At 44.5% G+C, this 14,031-nt stretch overlaps 1 protein-coding gene across 1 annotated transcript in view; it reads left to right on the top strand.

The window, feature by feature from the left end:
* Nucleotides 1-13,705, top strand: part of ANAPC1 (anaphase promoting complex subunit 1) — a 167,118-nt gene extending 153,413 nt beyond the window's left edge. Inside the window, exon 49 of the mRNA XM_060309199.2 lies at nucleotides 13,618-13,705. The gene's annotated coding sequence lies outside the window, so the exon portion shown is untranslated. The remainder of the gene's footprint in view (nucleotides 1-13,617) is intronic.
* Nucleotides 13,706-14,031: the final 326 nt, after the last annotated feature.

The following is a 14,031-nucleotide window of genomic DNA, read 5'->3' as shown; positions in this document are numbered from 1 at the left end:
TTTACAACTATATATAAAACTTCGGTGAACATCTTTGCAAATCAGTCCAAGTTTGTAAAGAGACATCAAGATTTGACTGGTTACTTAAAGAGCCCTAGGCCCAAAAGGAGGAAGAAAATGCATGGATACTAAGAATTGACCTTGTGTCCCAACCTGTGGAAACAACAGTTAAGAGTACGATGCCAGGGAAGGAGCTCTTTTCTGGAACGTGCCACACACTTTCTTGGCTTCCTTACATCTTCACTGAAAGCTTTATTATTTTCACCTGTAGGGCAACCAGGTTTTAAAGATTTTGTATATCCAGGTAAAAGTCATGAAAGTCGCCCAAGTTGTGATAAGCCGTCATGGCCAGTGGGCATGCAGCCCCCGGACAGCAGCTTTTGCTGCTCCTGGCTTTTCCTTGTTTCTGGTCACCAACCAGCATGTCCTAGGAACTCTGGAGCCAGGCTGGATACTCCCCTCTGTGGCGTGTCAAAGTTGTCACTTTACACATCATTCTAAGTCTGTAGACTCCGAAGGAGGCAGTCTTGAGGGTGTCTAGAGAAGGGGTCTTGGCCTTCTGAAGTGATTTGTGTCTTTCCTTGAGGTTCAGAGGACTCTTTTTCCTGCTAACGGCTGGGTTCGGAGCCTCAGGGGTGACATAGATTCTGAGTGCTGCAGAGCGGAACATTATGACTCTCAAATTCAAGGTTGTTTCTTTTCAATACCCATAAAAAAGATTTGTAGAAATGTCCTAGCTAAAACGATGAGGCGTGCAGCCAGCCGTACACCAGCCAGCGCCCGTGATGCTGACGTGAGGTGCCGGAGGGCGCCCAGAGAGGCTGTCCAAAGACGCCCTCCAGGGCAGAAGACCCTTGGAATACCCCACCCTACCTTCTCCCGAGATGCCCGGTGCCGAGGACCGCTCTGTGGCAGAGGGTCAAGCGTTAGACCCTCCAGATTCTTTTTCTCTAGGGCACTGGCCTCGGCCAGGTGCAGCTGGAAGGTGAGACACTGTGCGTGTGTCAGTGACTGCAGAACAACGGGCTGCAGGGCCTGATGTTCACGGGTGAAACAGGGCCTCCAACCGCCCACCCGGCCCTGCACATGTTACATAACCTCACTCTGCTTCAGCCCCTTCATCCATAAAATGGGCCAAACCTCCAACCTCTTAAGCTGGTTGTGATCCTATGTTGAAATATAGGAAACGTAGTGGAAAAGCTTAGAAGGTCCTGGCTGAATGTCACCTTTCTTGTGCCTCATCCCACAGAGCAGTCAACAGAGGTGCAGAGGCAACAAGCTAGGACCAGCCGGGCGTGGGGGAGGTTCGAATGGCGGGGGGTTCCCAGTTCGCGGCGAGACCTCTGGGGAAGATATGTTTCCCTGAGCAGAGTCACATTTCCTTGTGCCCTGAGCTGATGCTCCCATGACAGGCGTGAGCGGGGCAGCTCCTGCAGGTGCGGGTTTGGACGCCCAGCCCCTCTTCACCCCGGGGCCCCCAGGCAGCCCGTTCATATTCCTGCCCTTCGTGTCTTCTCTGAGTTTCAGCTGCTGCCTTGTCCGCGAGGTCCTGAACACCATGCTATGGGTCATCTTTCAGGGAGTGGGGGTGGTCCCCAGGGCCTGGGCAGGCTGGGGAAGCGCAGGGGACCCAGGCAGATACAGGCACAGCAGGGCAGGAGGGTGGAGGGTCTAGGGGCCCAAGGCGCTGGGCCGAGGGCAGGTGGAGGTGGGGCTGTCCCCTCATCTGTCCCTACTGTGACCTCCAGGCTCTTGCCAACCCCGAGAGGGAGACTCTGATGGGTCGGATGGTCCCAGTTCCCCGCCACCTCCCCGGGGAAGCTCTGGGGAACAGGCAACCTCACAGCCCACCGAGCTTACCGTCCAGCCCAAGCAAGGCAGTCTTTGGCTTGGGGCCTAGGCCCAGTTCCCTCCAGGTGCGACCACGTGCCCTGAGCTGCGTGACACAGAGCGTGACAACTTCCACACTGGCCATCTCTTCCTGGAGGGCTCTGGGGCCTGGCTGGCCCGCTGCTCTCACGGGCAGCCGGGCTCGTGGCACATACCTAGCCCAGCGAGCCAGGAAAGGGCCCTGGCTGTGCCTGGTATGTACCAGACCCTCTGCTCGTGGGAGCTCCGAGTCCCAGACTGAGTGAGAGCTTCCCGACCCGGCTTTCCAGAATGGGGTGCATGTTGTGCTGAATTATATTTTTAAAGACCAAAAAAAAAAAAAAGAAAAGCAAAGATCTTTCTCAGGGTGTAAGTCAATCTTCACAGCTATTCCTGGTGCGTAGGAGAGTGAACTTTCTTAACGTTTTCTTGAAGTTTCTTAAAGGAAATCTCTCACCAGTCCTCTCGGGTGTGGCACTTAGCTGCTGGGAACAGACACGGTTTATCTTGCAGAGAAACTGTTTTGCAAGAGGTTTCCCACAATTATGGTCTGAGGGAGGGTCCTTGCTAGCTTTTCTTAGTCACTTGGGCTTAAGGGAAAGGTGGGTGTTTTTTTTTTGGCTGTTCTTTTTTTCTTTTTCTTTTTTTTAAATCTGAAAGCAAGAGCGATCTGGGAGCAGGCCACATGGGTAATTACCCTGAGTTAGGGAGACAAAAGGACCGCTGATCGGCATTTCTGTGCCCCTGCAGGTGGGTGATGGCTTTGGGTGGAATGTCACAAACTACTCAGACTAGGGGGTGAGTCAGAAATCCTTGGGTCACTTGTGGTTTTCTTCATGGTTTTGGTGTGACTATTAACTTGTTTTTACTTAACAAGAAAAACAGGTGTTTGGGTGTCTGTTTGAAATACTGCTGCCCCACTCTTAGCAGCTTACTGTAGTCCCATGGCTACCCCAGGTTGGTTGACACCAAATAGATAAGTGAGAACCAGGGCCGGCCTCCCTGGGCACCAACACGGAACCTTAAACCCCGGATCCTGTGATGTTCGTGAAGAGGGAAGGGGAGCTTGGAGCAACCAGTCATTCTGAGGCAGGAGATAGATGGGCCTCAGGCTGAACTGCTGGAGTTTCTCCCCTGTGGACAGATACTCCAAGATAGCAGGAGCAGGAGAGGAGCTGAGCCACACCCAGATGAGAGAGAAAAGACCGCATATTCCTCATTCTTGAGATCAAGGAGACCTTCCCGACTACACATGCGCAGAAAGGCTCCTTGAAGGTCAAAAACGGAGGGGCCGCCACCCCATAGTAGGTGATGTCAACCTACCCATAGGCCTCTTCGCTAGAATCCATCTTGGCTGAGAGATGTGCACGCACACAGGGGAGGACCCTGAGATAAACCAAATACGGACTCAGAACCAGGCAAAGCAAGATAATTGGCCAAAGGAAACCGGAAGAAATGCCCCATAATAGTGATTCAAACTACCACGGAGGCGAGACTCTCTCTCTGAGCCCGCCTGTGTGTCTATCCACACGTACCTTTTCCCCTCCTAATAAACACTTTGCTTGTTTCACTACTTTCTGTCTCTCTGTGGAAATTCATTTCTACACAGCGGACGGGCCAGGGCCTTGTCACTGGCCACTGGTCCCTGGTGGTCTAGAGGCGAGGATTCAGTGCTCTCACTGCCGCGGCCTGACCTCAATCTCTGGCGGGAACCGAAATCCTGCTTCAAGCCGCTGCAGGCCGAGGCCACCTGAGGTCAGTTTGAGGAGTTTAAAGTGCTCACTGTTGGGCACTCACAGACCACTCTGGAGCGAACGCCCCCTTTGGAAGTGAGCGTGTGTGCTCTGATCTGGCTTTGATGCTCTACCTGCCGCCTGCATGAGCTAACGGCTCTCACCTTGACCTCTGTTGCTTTTTGGATGGAAATAATAGTAGCACATTTGTCCAAATGCTGCTTTGGGCTTTCTTTCCACCTGGCCAGACGCTGTGGCTTTTCCATGCCCACTAATGTCCACACACATGTGCTCTGTGTCACGGGTACCAGGAGACTCCCCACAAGCCCTCACGCCCTGCCCCGTTCCCTGGCTACAGAAGCCGACAGTTTCCCTCAGGTCCTCAGGCCTGAAAGGATGAGTTTCAGGCTTTCCTGCTGAGACCTTTAGAAATGAGAACATTTGGCTCCTATCAAGTCTGTTGTGTTCACAGGGATGAAGGGGGAGGGAGACACCAGCTTGGACCCTCTGCCTCAGGACTGGAGGTGGCTGGAATCTGCCAGAAAAACAGACCAGGAGTCTTTTTCACCAGGAGCTAAAGGTGGCCCCATCCTCATGCCCCTGTCTTATAGCTGTGTCTGTGACCCTTAGACGTGGAGTTCTGCAGGGTTGGGGTTTTAATCTGCAGCTTGGAGCAGGGGGGTTTGGCTGCCAAATTGTCACAGCCCAGTGTGTACCTTCCCACAAAGCCGGGCCCCAAGGTTTGGGGACCCCTCGAAATCATGGACTTTTCTGTCGATGGCTGGGAGCTCCAAAGATTTGCTGTCTCGCCACGTCCCTGCAGCTGGCAGGAAGAATCAGGGCAGCTGGTGAGTCAGAGACTTGGGGTGTTAGAAATGAACGTCATTTCCGAGGGAGATGGTCGGTGCAGCATCGGACCTGCTGCTCTCGGGGACGTGCCGGTGGTGCAGCCGCGAGAAACAGCTGCGGCCAGTCACCTTTGTGCTCTTTCCTGCTGTGTCCCCAGTCCTTGAACATGCGTGGTGTGTAGCAGTTGGGTGACTCCATTCTCTTCTCTTGGGGAGGTGAGAGGAGGTACAGGGTGGGACGCTAAGCGCATCACCGGTCACTGTCAAGCCCACCTTTTACCTTCTCTTCCCATATGTAATTACTGGGGGGACATGGGGTGCTGTAAGCAAGAGGGCTCTTGCCAATGAATGAGCACAGCAGATAGGGGTTCCTGGGCCCTCTTCCTGCCCTTGCCGGGGGTGGAATTCCTGTGGGAAGCGGAGAGGGAGCTGGGCGATGGTGGGGGGAATCTGGCTTGTGGATAAAGTGATGTTGTCTCCAGCTCCTCCTTGCCAGAAGGTAGAACTCCATCAGGATGAAGCCCAGGACCAGCCGGAAGCAGCAAATGAGAGATTCCTTCCATCTCTGAAATTCCCACACTCAGGGAACCACTGTCCCCACAAAGCCTGTGGTCAAGAGGCCCGGGGGGTGGCTCATCCCCCCAGCCAATGAAGCCAGAACGAGCTACTGTGCAAAAGGCTTTGGGAAAGATCTGAGATTTCCCAGGTGCCGGGAACCCCGTAGACTTGAAGCTGTGTATGAGGCTGGTGGGTGAGACATCTGCCCCGCCGGCCACACTGATCTAGTGCAGAGATGGCTCTCAGCTCTTGCAACGTGCAGCTAACATTCGTCCCCTTGTCATTTTGTGCTAAAAATACTGCCATGAAGGGGTGGTGATAGGTTTCTATCAAAGTGCTTTGTGCAGAGCCTGCAACTTAGTACATGTTCAATAAACAAGGCTGTGATTACCATCGCCTGACTTTCTCATAATCTTTACTGAGGGTCCCACACAGGGGACTAATGTGTCCTTTCTCTTCTTCAGAGCTATCAAGATGGTCTATGTACAGGAAGAAGGTTTCTACCTGACTACCGCACTAAGGGTTTAAAAAGTCGACCCTCACCCTTTCCAACTCAAGTTCCTATGAGGCAAGGAGGTTTGGGATAATAACTTGGATATTATGGCATTTGTTCAAGTAGATAGGAAACTGCCTTATTATAGTATTGAAGTATAGTTGATTTACAATGCTGTAAATCACTGTACAGCAAAGTGATTCAGTTATAGATATATATTATATATATATATTTTCAGATCTTTTCCATTATAGTTTATTACAAGATATTGAGTATAGTTTCCTGTGCTGCACAGTAGGACCTTGTCGTTTATCTAGTTTATATATAGTATTGTGTATCTGCTAATCCCAAACCCCTAATTTATCTCTCCCCTCCTTTCCCCTTCAGTAGCCATAAATTTGTTTTCTCTGTCTGCCAGCTTGAATGCCAACATCAAATAAGCAGATGGTCCCGGCAACGTTTGCAGCCATTAAAAATCATGTTTTCCAAGAATATGTAATGACAGAGGGAAATATGATCTAACGTGAAGTGAATTGCTTCAATATTCAAAACTGTGTACCCAGGATGGTCTGGTGAGTCAGCTGTAATAACCACAGGCAGGAGGAAGGGTCAGCCAAACCCTGCTTATTCATTCTCACGGATGGGGAGATGGGGGGGAGGCCCCAGCAGAAGGCGCAGAGCCCTGGGTGGGGGGGTCAGTTAACACCTGTTGACAGGGTCAGAGGGGAAGGAGGATCTTGCTAAGCAAGAAGGAGTCAAGGCTGCTGGAAAGGGATTGGGCAGCACCGTAGACAAGCCTCCTCACTGTGGACCATGTTCCCATGAGCCAGTCCGGTTGTGTCATCCCAAACCTGTCCTACCCCTTTGACTGGAGGCCATCGGTTGCTGCCCTCTTTTTTTGGCAGGTTCTTTAGGCTCCTCTAAGGTCCTGTCTACATGGTTCTTATTTTTATTTTATTTAAAAATTATTATTATTATTATTATTTTGGCCTCTCCGTGAGGCTCACAGGATCTTAGTTTCCCAACCAGGGATGGAACCCAGGCCCACGGCAGTGAAAGTGCTGAGTCCTAACCACTGGACCTCCAGGGAATTCCCTTATTTTGAGTTTAGAGGTAATGTTTGAAAGGTAATGTGAATGCAGTCTAGTCCCATAACTAGAGGATCAGCTTCAATGAATCTCTGTGGCTTCAAAAATAAATTGCACATGTACTTTTCAATTGTCACCACTAATAGTTATAAATAACTTGCCTTGGGAAAGGTTGATCATATCTGTGGGCTTATTATGGTCATATGAATGGAATCTATGAACACAGATTTGGGTGGCCTTTGCAGACAGTGGTGTTGCTTTATTTATAGCTGTTGGTTTAGACAGAAATGGAAAGAAAGGAAATTGTCTTAAAAAGGTGAGGAAATGGAAAAGAACAAATTCTGGTTCAGAGGGACTGCTGCAAACCCAGGATCACTTGAGGAGAGAATAAGGAAGAGAGTGAGGGGTTCAGGCTTCAGGAGCCTGCCAACTGGGGGTTTGGTCACCTCAGTGGCTTCTTGGTATTCAGGCAGGGGACATCCTAAGCTTTGCTTCCCTTTCCTGCTTCCTTTCTTAGGTATTATCAAGCATCACTGCATTCATTGGTGCCTGTGTAAATTCCTTCTGAGCGAAAAGTTTTGGACATTCTTATAAAGACAGCAACAACAACAACAACAGGAAAAAGATTAAAAAAAAAAAGCTTGTGTTATTTCAGAGGAATATGTGCTTACTTTTGAAAATATGCATGTTGACTCTTTGCTATAAATCCTTTTTTTAATAATTTTTTATTCTTAAATTGTTGTAGATTCATGGGAAGTTGCAAAGATGGTGCAGAGAAATCCTGTGTGTTCTCCATTAGTTAACCCCACCGGTTACAACTTAAATAATTATGGAACAATATCAGACGCAGAAAACTGGCCTTGGCACAATGTGTGTGTATAGTTTTATGCCACATTGTTACATGTGTAGATTCCTGAAACCACAACACTAATCAAGGTACAGAACTGCTCCATCACCAAAAATCCCCCTCGTGTTTCCCGATAGTCACACCCTTCTCTCTCCACAAACACTGATCTGTTTTCCATGTCTGTATTCTGGTTATTTTGAAAATGCTATGTAAATTGAATCATACAGTATGTGACCTTTTGAGACTGCAATTTTTCATTCGGCAGAATTCCCCCGAGTTTCAACCTGCTATTCCTTTTTATCGCTGAGTAGTACTCCATTGTGACGTTAATTTTATGCGTTAACTTGGCTAGGTCATGGTTCCCAGATATTTGGTCAAACATTATTCTATTTGTTTCTGTGAAGGTATTTTTAAAGATGAGAGTAACATTTAAATCAGTAGAATTTGAATACAGCAGAGACCCATAATGTGAGTGGGCCTCATCCAATTCATTGAAGGACTTAATAGAAAAAAGATTGACTTCTCCCAAGGAAGAAGGAAACTGCCAACAGGCTGTCTTCAGATTTGAGCTACAGCATCAGCTCTTCTCTGGGTCTCCAGCCTGCCAGGCTATTGTGCAGATTCTAGGCTTGACAGCCTCCACAATTATACAAGCCAATTCCTTAAAATCTATCCATCTATCTATCTATCTATCTATCTATCTATCTATCTATCTATCTATCTATCTATCATCTATCTATCTATCTACCTATCATCTATCTATCATCTATCTATCTATCTATCTATCAATCATCTATCTATCTATCATCTATCATCTATCTATCTATCTATCATCTATCTATCTATCATCTATCTACTATCTACCTATCATCTATCTATCATCTATCTATCTATCTATCATCTATCTATCATCTATCTATCATCTATCTATCTATCATCTATCTATCCATCTACCTATCCATCTATCATCTATCTATCCATCTATCTATCTATCATCTATCTATCTATCTATCATCTGTCTATCATCTATCTATCATCTATCTATCTATCATCTATCTATCATCTATCTATCTATCTATCATCTATCTATCATCTGTCTATCATCTATCTAGCTCTAGAGAATGCTTACTAATACATTCATCGTATGGTTGTACCAGTACATTTAACCATTCACCCATTCACTGAAGGACATTTTGGTTATTTCCAGTTTCGGGCTATTATAAAAGAAATAAGGTAACAATATAAATTTGTGTAAAAGTTTTTGTGTGGACCTAAGTTTTTACTTCTCTGGGATAAACACCCAGGACTGCAGTGGCTGTACTATTTTACATTCCCGCCAACAATGGATGAGAGATCCAGTTCCTCCAAATACTCATCAGCATTTGGTTTTGTCACTATTTTCATTTTAGCAATTCTGACAGGTGTGTAGTGATATCTCATTGTAATCTTAATTTGCATTTCTCTGATGACTAGTGTTGTTGAACATCTTTTTATGTGCTTATTTGCCATTTGTATATCCTCTTCAGTGAAATGCTTTTCATCTCTTTGCCCATTTTCTAGATATGAGTCAGATATACGGTTTTGCAAATAATTTCTCCAAGTCTGTAGTAAGCAAAATCTCAAAGATTTCCCTCCAAGATTCCTGTTCCCTGATCATTCAGTCAAACATTAATCTACGTGCTGCTGTGAAGGGAGTTTTCAGATGCAATTAAAATTGGTAAATGAGGGACTTCCCTGGTGTTCCAGTGGTCCAGAACTCCCAATGCAGGGGGCCCGGGTTTGATCCCTGGTCAGGGAACTAGATCCTGCATGCATGCTGCAACAAGAGTTCTCATGCCACAACTAAGACTTGGTGAAGCCTAAATAAATAAATATTTAAAAAATGATTAGTAAGTGAGTGATTTTGAAATAGGGAAATTATGAATTATCTGGCTCACTGTAAGTACGTGAGACCTTAAAAGTAGAAGAGGAAGCAAGCAGGGGACAGAGAGAGAGGGAAAGAAGAAGAAGAAGAAAAGAAGAAGAAGGAGAAGGAGAAGAAGAAGAAAAGAAGAAGAAGAAGAAGAAGGAGAAGGAGAAGGAGAAGGAGAAGGAGAAGAAGAAGAAGAAGAAGAAGGAGAAGGAGAAGAAGAAGAAAAGAAGAAGAAAGAAAAGAAGAAGAAGAAGAAGGAAAGAAGAAGAAGAAGGAAAGAAGAAGAAGAAGGAAAGAAGAAGAAGAAGAAGAAGGAGAAGGAGAAGGAGAAGAAGAAGAAGAAGAAGAAGAAAAAGAAGAAGAAGAAAAAGAAGAAGAAGGAGGAGGAGGAGGAGGAGGGGGGAGGGGGAGGGGGAAAGGGGAGGAGGTCAGAATGATTTGAAGTGTGAGAAGGATTCAACTCACCATTGCTGACTTTGAAGATGGAGGAAGTGGATCACTAGCAAAGGAATGCAGGAGATGTCTAGAAGCTAAGAACGACCCCAGCAAGGTAATGGCAACATTAGTCCTACAAATGAGTGAAACTGAACTCTGCCACCAACCAGAATGAGTCTGGAAGATTAATCACCTGGGTCTCTAAAGGAACACAGCCCTCCTGCTAAAGGAGACCTAGAGCAGAGAAACTAGCCTAGCCTACCAGACTTCTGACCTACATAACTGTAAAAGAATGAATGGGTGTTGTTTTAAGCTGTTAAATTTGTGGTAATTTGCTATGGAAGCAATAGAGAACTAATATCCAGTCTGTAGTTTTTCTTTTCATTCTCTTAACAAGATTTTCTGAAGAGCAATAGTTTTTAATTTTGATGAAGTCCACTTTATCTATTGTTTTCTTTCATGAGTTGTGCTTTTGGTGTCAAGTTTAAAAACTCTTTACCAAGCCCTAGATGCTGAAGAATACGTATTCTTACAAATATTTTATAGTTTACATTTGAAAGTTAAATATATGACCTATTTACAGTTAATTTTGTACAAGATTTGAGATGTAGTTGAGGTTTTTTTTTTTTTTTGCCTTTGGATATCCAGTCACTCCAGCACCATTTGTTGAAAACTCTCCCCTTCCTCCATAGAACTGCTTTTACACGTTTGTCAAAAATCAGTTGGCTGTTCTTGTGTGGGGCCATGTTTTGGTTTTCTATTCTGCTCCATTGGTCTATTCTTCTGACAATACCTCACAGTCTTGATTACCATAGTTACATAATGTCTTAAAATTGGGTTGAGTGACTCCTATTTTATTCTTCTTCCTTGAAATTATTTTACCTATTCTAATTCCTTTGTCTCTTCACACAAATTTTTGAATAATCTTGCTTATATTTACAAATATTTTGCTGAGATTTTGATAGGAATTACTTTAAACCTGTACATCAATTTAGGGAGAATTGACATCTTTACTATGTTGAGTATTACAGTCCATGAACATAGGGTGTCTCTCTATTTGTTTAGGTTTTTTAATTTCTTTCATCAGCAGTTTCTAGATCTTAGTATACAAGTCTTGTACTTATTTTGTTAGATTTATACCTAAATATTTAATTTTTTAAAGGGATTGTAAATGGTATTTTATGTTTAGTTTTGGTTTCCATGTATTCATGTGAAGATATAGAAATACAATTAATTTTTGTATGTTAATTTTTTACCTTGAGACCTTGATGAACTCCCTTATTAGTTCTAGGAGGTTTTTTTCTTGGTAGATTCCATAGAATTTTCTATGGAGACCGTCGCATCATTTGCAAAGAGCAACACTTTACTTCCCTTCTGATCTGTAAGCCTTTTATTTACTTTTCTTGCCTTATTGCCTTAGCTAGAACTTCCAATACTATGTTGTTAATAGGGGTGTGAGCAGACATCCTTATCTTGTTCTTGATCTTAGGTGGAAAGCAGTCAGTCTTTCATCATTAAGTTTGATGCTAGCTACAGTAAGTCCCCTACATACAAACCCTCAATTTGTGAACTTTTGAAGATGCAAACATGCGTTCACATGTCCAGTCACGTAAGTTAGTTCACTTGTCTGGTGTACATTGTCACACGCATGCATCCTCTACAAGTGGTTGTGCTTTTGCGTACTTTACAGTACTGTATAGAGTACAGTAGTACAGTATCTTTATTTCAAGCCCAGGATGTCTGGAAGCAAGCGTAAATGCAGCGGTGATGTAGCTGGTACTGCTAAGAAGTGCCAAGCAATAAAGATGGAAACAAAAGTGAAAATAATTGAGAGAGTGGAGCAACAAGAGGAAGAAGAAGTAACTGAAGAGCCAAAGAGATTCGCAATGAAGGAAATGACAAGGGGATTTTCTTTATTTGAGGATGCACTGTTAGTTTTTGAGACACAGGACCTGAACCTAGAATGGTACACGAAGATTGCAGCAGCCATTCAGAACGCAATCCAGTGCTACCGTGTCATCTATGATGAGAAAAAAAGAGCTACTACCCAGACATCACTGGATCATTTTTTTCAAGTGGGTAAATATAATTGAATGCAGCAAGGAACCAGAACCTGTGCCATTGAAGTCGGGCATGAGTGAAATTGCAGCTTGTCCTCCGCCTCCTATTGCTGACAATTCTTCAGCTCTACTGTCTCCCACCTCCTCTCCCTCCTCCAGTCAGTAACTCTTCTTGCCTGTTCACTCGATGCCAGCCCCGGTATGCCAGCTGTTGTACTGTACTACTGTACTTTTCAAGGGACTGTACTCTAAGATTAAAAATGTTTTCTTTATTTTTTGTGTTTGTTTTTCATATATGATTCGTGTGAAAAATATTATAAACTGATTACAGTACAGTACTATATAGCCGATTGTGTTAGTTGGGTACACAGGCTAAATTTGTTGAACTTATGAACAAATTGGATTTATGAACACATTCTTGGAGTGGAACTAGTTCGTATGTAAGGGACTTAAAGTATAGGTTTTTTTTTTTTTTTTTTTTTTTTTGCGGTACGCGGGCCTCTCACTGTTGTGGCCTCTCCCATTGTGGAGCACAGGCTCCGGATGCACAGGCTCAGCGGCCATGGCTCACGGGCCCAGCCGCTCCGCGGCATGTGGGATCTTCCCAGACTGGGGCACGAACCCGTGTCCCCTGCATCGGCAGGCGGACTCTCAACCACTGCGCCACCGGGGAAGCCCAAGTATAGTTTTTGATAGATGTTGCTTGTCAAGTTGAGGAAATTCTCCTCTATTCCTAGTTTTCTGAGAGCTTTTGTCTCGAACAGGTACTGAATTTTGTCAAATGCTTTGTTCTGCATTAATTGGTATGATCTTTTTTTTTTTTCTGATGTGATCTTTTAATTCGTCACCTTTCACCTGTTGATGGTGAACTACACTGATTGATTTTCAAGTATTGAACCAACCTTGCATCTCTGAAATAAACCCCACTTACCATGTGGTATTCTTTTTATATACTGCTAAATTTTATTTATTAATATTTTGTTAAGGATTTTAGCACCCATAGTCGTGAGATACATCTGTCTTGTCTGTAGTTTTCTTTTTTATACTGTCTTTGTCTGGTTTGATATCAAGGAATACTAGGTTCATAAAATAAATTTCTATTTTCTGGAAGAAACTGTGTAAAATTTGTGTTAAAAAAACTTCCTTTCAGTGAAATCATCTGGGCCTGGAGATTTCTGTTTAGGAAGTTTTAAAATTATGAGTTAAATTTCTTTATTAGTTATAGGGCTGTTCATAGTATCTCTTTCATCTTGGATAAATTGTGGTGTTTACTAATTTTCAAGGAATTTGTTCATTTCATCTAAATTGTCAAATTTATGCATGTAGTGTAGTTTGTAATATTTCCTTATTATCCATGTGATATCTGTTATATCTCTTGTTTTATCCCATTTCATTGATGATACTGGTAATTTGTGTTTTCTCTTTTTTGCCGGTCTTGCTAGAGGTTTGTCAGTTTTATTGACCTTTTCAAAGAATCAATTTTTTGTTTCATTGATTTTCTCTATTGACTTCCTCTTTTCAATTTTATTGACTTCCACTTTTTCTGATTTCTGATTTTCTGATTTCTGGTGTACCCCCTCACCCCCCGCAGGAAAGATCTGAACTGTGTCATGGAGGTGAAAGTGAAGAAGTGGTTGGGGGTGAGGAAGATATTTCCATCCCTACATTTGGACAGTTGCTGATGGGAGGAGGGGAGAGGTGGTAGGGAACAGCCCATGGAATGGAGAAGGGGTTTCCAGACGATCCTGTGCATTTGCTTTCCTTCTGTCTCCAGGCTGCATTGTAGAGTGAGTTGGAGGCTGTGAGGAGATCAGACCACTCCAGACACTTCCCGGACTCTCTCGACGGGGATCCTGAATGTAGCAGGTCTCTGGGCACTGGAGGACACAATCCCTCTTAAACCTTTAAACCAGTCAGGAAGAAATGGAAGAGGAAGCTGAGACTCTTTTAGCCTCCTTGTCTTGGATATGTCCCTCCCACTTTCAGCACCCATCTGGAGAATTCTCGAGACTCCTCATTTGCATTTAAAGGAATGTTTGCATAGGAGGATTCTTTCTGAAAATGTTTACATTTGGGGACTCAAATCTCCTAACTGGGTCCAAGAGTTCTTTCTTGTTTGTGGAGGTAAGGTGACCTGGACAGTGCCCAGCCTGACCTCCTTCCCTGAAGTGGGATTTGTCTGTTCTTA

This window comes from Globicephala melas, chromosome 12 (genome assembly GCF_963455315.2).
Source record: "Globicephala melas chromosome 12, mGloMel1.2, whole genome shotgun sequence".
Taxonomy (NCBI): domain Eukaryota; kingdom Metazoa; phylum Chordata; class Mammalia; order Artiodactyla; family Delphinidae; genus Globicephala; species Globicephala melas.
This window is presented reverse-complemented; position numbering and strand designations above follow the sequence as displayed.